Source organism: Lutra lutra, chromosome 5 (assembly GCF_902655055.1).
Source record: "Lutra lutra chromosome 5, mLutLut1.2, whole genome shotgun sequence".
Lineage (NCBI taxonomy): Eukaryota > Metazoa > Chordata > Mammalia > Carnivora > Mustelidae > Lutra > Lutra lutra.
The window spans coordinates 125,667,488-125,675,115 of record NC_062282.1 but is presented as its reverse complement, the minus strand read 5'-3'; the positions used below and the strand labels follow the sequence as shown (position 1 = coordinate 125,675,115).

Below are 7,628 nucleotides of genomic sequence, written 5' to 3'. Positions count from 1 at the left end.
AGAGAGCTCACAAGTAGATGGAGAGGCAGGCAGGGGGGCGGGGAAGCAGGCTCCCTGCTGAGCAGAGAGCCCGATGCGGGACTCGATCCCAGGACCCTGAGATCATGACCCGAGCCGAAGGCAGCGGCTTAACCCACTGAGCCACCCAGGCACCCCTATTGTCAATTTCTAAAACATACTAATTATTTTTATTGCAGGGGTGACTAAAAAATTAAAACTAAGACCTCACTTACATTTCAGTAAACTATTATGCCTAGGGAGTGTGCACCAAATGCTGACATTGCTGTCTTTGTGGTTGGTTTCTTTTTCCCTTTCTTCCTCCCTCCTTTCTTCTTTTTCTCCTTTTCTTTTCTTTCTTTCCTTCCTTCCTTTTCCTCTCTCTCCCCCTCTCTTCCTCCCTTCTTTCCTTTCTTCCTTCACCACAAAAAATGTACACCTGTTTTGATGTTTAGTTTTGTTCCCAAAAGTTCCTTTACATTAATAAGATTGTTAGCCTTTTTCAAAGTGAAAAGTGAAAAAGTTTTTAAGTATAATAACAAATTTGAGGTAAATCAAAATTTTAAACTTAAAACTTTACATAAACAATTTGGGCTTTTTTCTTGAATCACCTGAAAACCTGAAACTTACAAATGTTCTTTAAAAGAACTTTTATACCCATTAGCTTTAGGAATATAATATTTCGGACTGTTCTGAAAATTTAACCTATTGCCATTCTAATACACAACAGATAAGAATTATTCAAGTTACCTGTATTGTTGGCCCCCAAAGCCAGAGAGAGTTTCTTCCTAAAATCCAATTTGATTGTTTTCTTTCTTTGCATTGATTTAAAATTCTTATCACTTAGAATTTTATTGAAGGCCCTCAGAAATTTAGTTTCAGTCTACCCTCACCTTTTACTGGCTCTTCACATCTATTCATTGAAGCAATTAGGCATTTTCCTGAGACATTTCATTTATTACCTGAAAACTTGATAATATGCATATAATTTTTTTTTAAAGAAGTCAAGCAGCATTTATTACCTTGGTCTATCATACTGGTCTTGTTACTTTTCCTTCACAATGAAATGGTTTTCTGCCTTCTTTCCACCCCGCCCCCAAGTCTGGCTACTAAACACAGTACATCCTTGAACCATTAGCTCATAGCAACACTATGCTTATTCCCCTTCTCTAACACCATTCATTCACAGATCAAAGTTCTGGTGCACAAACCCTTTCCTGTAGGAAGTTCAGTGCTTGTGAAAGGATCTGTAATAATCCAGGTCCCTAGGAAGGCCAGCTTCAGTGACATGAAGATGGACAGTAGCAGCTTGCTGGTTGTCACTTTTCTGAACATTGGACAGAGAATCTTTCCACTTCTGCTCAAGTTTTCACTTGTATTTGTTTACCAACCTCCTCTTGGTACATTCCAATTGGTCACGCTGCTCCCCCAGCTCTTCTGTGATTTCTGGGCCAATCTGGCTTGTCTCTGTGGCAGTCCAATGAGAACACCCAATACTCTGAGTAGTCCAGTTCAGGCTGTCAGTACCTTGCAGAAGCAACTCTCTTTGAGACTGCAACCCCTTCATATGCTCATTCTCTACAGTGTATGTGCCATATTTCATGTGTCCTCACCCTCCAGGTGGGGTTGTCAAAGATATGCTTCTTACTTTCTGATGAAGGTTTGGCAAGGCCTTCTGGTAGGTTTGAAGCTTTGACATCATAAGGTTAGGATAAAATAGAGGTGCATGATGCGGTTTCTCTTCCATCTCTGCCAGAATTTCATTTGCAAGAGGAAAAATCTGATCAGCTTCTTCTTCTCTTCTGTCCCTGCCATCCACAGGAGACACTCTGGCACCCCTAAAAGGTGTTCATGGAGGCCATGGAATATCTCATGAAGTTTCTTAAAATGCTACAAAGAAGGTGTCAGAAGTGGCCATGGCACAGGTCATGCTCCAGCAGTGGCCACTGAGATTTGCGTCAAGAGGTCTACTCCAATTCCCAGGGTCAGCCACCCACCCCAACACATATTGGGGCAACTGCCACCACCACTGCCTGGGACAAGGTGCTTCCTGCAACTAAAATATTTTTTAATACATGAGGGAATTCATTGTTTAAAGGAGAAAATCCTCTCCCTGAAAGTGTTCTTTTGTTTAATCTTAAGTTAAAAGATTACTTTTTGGGTAACTTGTTTTATCACGATAATTGTGGCAAAACTGTATTTTTCTTGGAACACAGATCAAGTAATATTATGCAAAGAAAAGACTATGACTTGACATACAGAACCAGAAAGTAACATCCTTTTGGACAACTTCTGGGTCAAAATCTCCTGCCTGCTATAAACGGATATTTTAGAATTATCACACTTGTAAATGATTTATATTTTGATTAGTTCTGTTTGTCTCATTATACTCTGTTTACCTCTATTTGTCTGGTTGGTGTCCTCTATAGTCTACATTATCTACAGCTTCCATTGTTCTAGGTGGTTAAATTTATCAATATTTATGGTTCTCTTTACTGATGATTGATTGCTACATCTTCATGGCTTCTTTGGCAGTTTATGGTATTTTAATTAAGGATCATTTGCAGCAGGAACACATAGAAATCAAATCACTGTTTTCATGATTAAAAAAAAAAGTAAGCCTATTCTCTCTCACTTCTTTCAGTAATATTTAGAATAACAGTTATCACTTGAGATTACTAGCCACAAATTTTTGTTACCAGAAGGAAATGATTTATACCATTATTTTTTTTCCAAAAAGGCAAAGAAAAAAGTGACAAAATAGATTTGCCAGTATCAAAGATATTATATATCACTCTTAATACAAAATATAGCATCATGATATCAGAAAACTACTTAGGCTGGAGAGGGAAGATTAAGAAATTGTCCTGTGTGATTTCTTCTTTTTTTTTTTTAAGATTTTTATTTATTTATTTGACAGAGAGAGAGAGATCACAAGTAGGCAGAGAGGCAGGCAGAGAGAGGGAAACAGGCTCCCCGCTGAACAGAGAGCCCGATGTGGGACTTGATCCCAGGACCCTGAGATCATGACCTAAGCCGAAGGCAGCAGCTTAACCCACTGAGCCACCCGGGCACTCTGTCCTGTGTGATTTCTGTGGGGCCTTATTGACATAGCATTGCAACATTTATATATTTTGGTCAATTGTACTGCTTAATGAAACAATCACAAAAATGTTATAGTCAAACTGAATTATAGACTAACAAATTATAGACTAACAAAGGGGTGGCATGGTAGAGAAATTAGTGTCATTTGGGTATATATATATATATAGGCATATATACATGGGAGAAGGAGGAGGAGGAGGAGCAAGAGGAAGAAGAAGGGGAGGGGAGGGAGAGAAGGAAGGAGAGGAGAAGAATAAAAGAGAGATTACTATTAACGCAAAGATTATGATAGCTATGGGAAAGCTGTGATATAGTCTTTTAGTCAGACATCCATAGAAATTTAGATAGTAGCTTATCAGTATCAAAATTTTTAGATTTCATGTGTTTCACTCGTAAAGACAGAGCCTTGTGTTTGTGGAATAACTGGAACCGGACTAGTTTTCTGCTGTGAACAGCTATAAAACTGGACAAAGCATATGAGGCATCTGGTTTCACAAAGTGAGTGCAAAGCTACAATCCCTGACAGAACTTCAGCAATGACTTGAGCTCAGTGATGTGAACTCAACAATCACACTCCTCTGCCTGGGGACAATTTTCTCAGCCTTAATAAAGATGCGTAATTTTGCAGAGCACAGAAGTCCCATTGTGCTGAGGAGCCAGAAATCAGAGTTCTGGTCAGCTGAAGCAGCAGGAGTCTGCAAGCCAGAATACTGATGAGGAAGATGCTGGGTAGAGACTGGAATTCGGAAGCCAGAATAGGGATTCCTTGGAGTCCATGGCTGAGGGCTGGCTTGTACACTCATGTCTTAGCAGAAAGTGGCCATCAAAGATTTAAAGAGGAATGGATACCAGAAGGTGAGGGACACCCTGGTAGAAGAGTTCCTTAGGACATAGGAATTCTGTCAGAATTGTTCAACCTACTTGATACCTCCTTGATACCCCTGGAATTCCTCTGAGAAATCAAAAAGGCCAAATTTGAAAAATAAGGACCATTCCCTATTGTAAGACTTCTATTTGTTTCCTGGAACTGCCATAAGGAAGTACAAAGATGTGAGTGACTTAACCAACAGAAATTTGTTCTGGAGACTAGAAGTCTGAGTTCAAGGTTTTGGCCGAGTTAGTTCCTTCTGATACCATGAGAGAGTATCTGTTCCATGCCTCTCTCCTAGCTTCTGGTGCTTTGCCAGCAATCTCTGCCATCCTTTGTCTTGTAGACCCTGTACTGTATCTCTGCCTTCATATTCACATGAGTCTTCTCTGTATGTGTGTCTTTGTTCATATTTCCCCCTTTTATACAATCACCAGTTATACTGGGTTGAAGCCCACCTTACTCCAGTATGACCTCATCTCAACTAATTACATCTAGAATAACCCTATTTCCAAATAAGTTCACATTCAGAAGTACTTGGGGGTTAAGATTACAATATTTGAATTTGTAGGGAGACATTGTACAATCCATAATACTTTAGAATCATCTTAAAAGAAAGACTTAAAGCAAGTTCTGAAAAGATTCCCTAGGGGACAAAGGGTCTGGAGGGTGAGCTCCCCTAGTTAAAACAACTATGGAATATCTTGGGCCTTCCACAGTTAAAACTAACAAAGTTTAAACACAAGCCTACAGAAATTCAGGTATACATAAAAGCCTCATGCAAATTGTGGTCTCTAAATTACTTCATATTGAAATTGTTTTAATTATTCATTATTCTCAATCTTTTCTTATAAGAGGCCTATATATGCTTTACTAAACTCCTTTTAATAGTTATAGTGAACACTGAAGTAAAAATACTTTTTAATTGAACTGCCTGCTAGGATAGGAAAATAAACATTCTGCAGAACTTGGTTAATGATGAAAAACTTAAGGGAGCTCCAAAAAATCAGGTTATCTAGATAAATATTTCAATGCAACTCTCAAAAACAAAAATAATGTGAAAAATCCATGATAAATACAATAGTAAGATTTTAAATATAGATAGTATCAGCTACACACACACACACATACACACACTCACACACATATGTGTTTATAGCCTCAGGCTACAATATCCAACATAAAATTTAAGCTATACATTCTGAAATATACTAAATATACTAATGAAGTATAATTTAATATGCTGCATCATACTGTGACTACATATACTGTATTTTAAGTGTTTATTCTCTCAGGAAGTCAATAATTTAATTTTTGTTTTAAATTCCATCATGCATTCACAGCTTTGTAGAAACTAGCAGCAGTTGTATTTTTATTTTATTACACATTTCTAAAAAGTATCTTTATTTCAATGTTCACTAGCACTATTAAAGGGAGCTAATGTAGAATATATGGCCCTTTTCTGCAGAAAGGATTGAGGATAATGATATATTAAAGTAATTGGAACATGATATAATTCAGAGGCACAATTTGAATGAGGTGCTCCCACATATTGCTTGTATCTGATGGAAATTTGAAGTCATTTAAGTACCTAATAAATTGAACTATACTGTAAGCCCACATCTATAAACATCAGACAAAAACAAATAGACAAAAACTAAATAATAAAACTAGATTTAACTATTTTTGTACTAAAAACTAGACTATTAACAATGACGTTACAAAAGAAATGAGACTCTATGTTGGCAATGGAGTTGATAATATAAAATAAGCCAACTGATAGAGACATTCATGTTGCAAAATTTTGGTGAGCAAATTTATGCAGTACTAAGATATCTATTTTACGAATCTTATTTTATGATTTCCTCAGCAGATATATCACATACTTTGATTCTGTTCCTGTGTTTATAGCCTATCAAAAATAGTGCTACATTGTTGTTTTAATAGGTAAATATAAAATAAAAATACTAAAACCTTTCCAAAAGTAATAAATGTAGAATTGCAGTGACAGGTTTAAAAATAAGAAAATTAAGTCAAATTAGGGGAAAGTCTCTTAAATACGTGTTGACTTGCATACAGAAAACAACAAAGGAGCCCAGGAGAACTGCAGGATCTTATTCTGGTAGTTCTGTCTTTAATTTCTGAGGAAGCTCCATACTGTTTTTCATAGCAGTTGCATAGAGAGTGCACAAGGATTCCCCTTCTCCATCCCTGGCCAGAATTTGCTAGCTTTTGTCTTTTTGATAATAGCCATTCTACCAGGTGTGAGGTGATAAATCATAATGGTTTTGATTAGCATTTCCCTGATGATCAGTGATGCTGAGCCTCTTTTCTTTACCTGTTAGCCATTTGTCTTTGGAAAATATGTCTACATCTACTCAAGTCTTCTGCCCATTTTTAACTCACATTACTATGATTGTTGTTTGCTATTGAGAGGTATAAGTTCTATACACTTTGGATATTAGTGTCTTCTCAGACAAGATGGTTTGCAAATATTTTCTCCCACTCTATAGACTGACTTTTTCATTTTGCTGATTGTTTCTTTGGCATTGCAAAAATTTTCTTTCACACAATCCCATTTTTTTTTTTTTTAAGGAATCACATTTGTTTAGTTTTGTTTTAGTTGCTTGCACTTTTGGTGTCACATCCTAAAAAGTTATTGCCAAGACCGATCTGAAAGAGTTTACCTTTGTATTTTCTTCTAGGACTTTTCCGGTTTCCAGTCTTCTATTTAAAGCTTTAATCCACCTACAGTTAATTTTTTTGAGTGGTGTAAGATGGAAGTGCAGTTTGATGTCATTTATGGAAGAGACTATCTTCTCTCAATATTCTTGGCTTCCTTATCAAATATTTGTTGACCATATATGTGTGGGTTTATTTCTGGGCTCTCAATTCTGTTCCATTGCTCTATGCCTCTGTTTTTAAGCCAGTGTCACAGGATTTGTTTACTTTAGCTTCGTAATTAAGTTGGAATGTAGAAGTGTGAAGCCTCTAGCTTTGTTCTTTTCCAGGATTGCATTAGCTATTCGGGATCTTTTGTGCTTCCATACAATTTTTAGGTTTTGTTTTGTTTTTATTTAATGAAAAATGCCATTGGAATTTTTATACTGATCTGAATTTATAAATGGCTTCGGTATTACAGACATGTTAACAATATTAATTATTCTGATCCATGAACATGTGATATCTTTGTATGTATTTGTGTCTTCTTCAATTTCTTTCATCGGTGTCTTATAATTTTCAGTATACAAACTTTCATCATCTTGGTTAAATTGATCCCTAAGTATTTTCTAGTTTTTGATGCTATTGTCAATGGGATTGTTTCATTTCTTTTTTCAGGTATCTCATCGTTAGTGAATAGAAATGCAACTGATTTCATATATTAATTTAATATACTGCAACATTATTGAATTTGTTGATTAGTTCTAACTACTTTTTGGTGTAGTCTTTAGGATTTTCTCTATATAAATATTATACACAGAGACTGTGTTTGACATGGGCACTGCTTAGTTAAAGCTATTTTTATTACTGTTTATTTTCTCAGTATTCTGACCTTAAATGTAATTTCTTCACCAGAAAAAATCAGAGAAAAGTGATCTGAAAACAAGTGTGATAATTCTTGAGATTGTCCATTAGTTCTTCCATTCATTATTTTAAT

The 7,628-nt window shown here is 36.2% G+C and overlaps 1 pseudogene; it reads right to left on the bottom strand.

Annotated features, from left to right (window-relative positions):
- Nucleotides 1–1,225: 1,225 nt before the first annotated feature.
- LOC125101198 (vesicle transport through interaction with t-SNAREs homolog 1B-like) lies at nucleotides 1,226–3,905 on the bottom strand (annotated as a pseudogene).
- Between the last annotated feature and the right edge of the window lie 3,723 nt (nucleotides 3,906–7,628).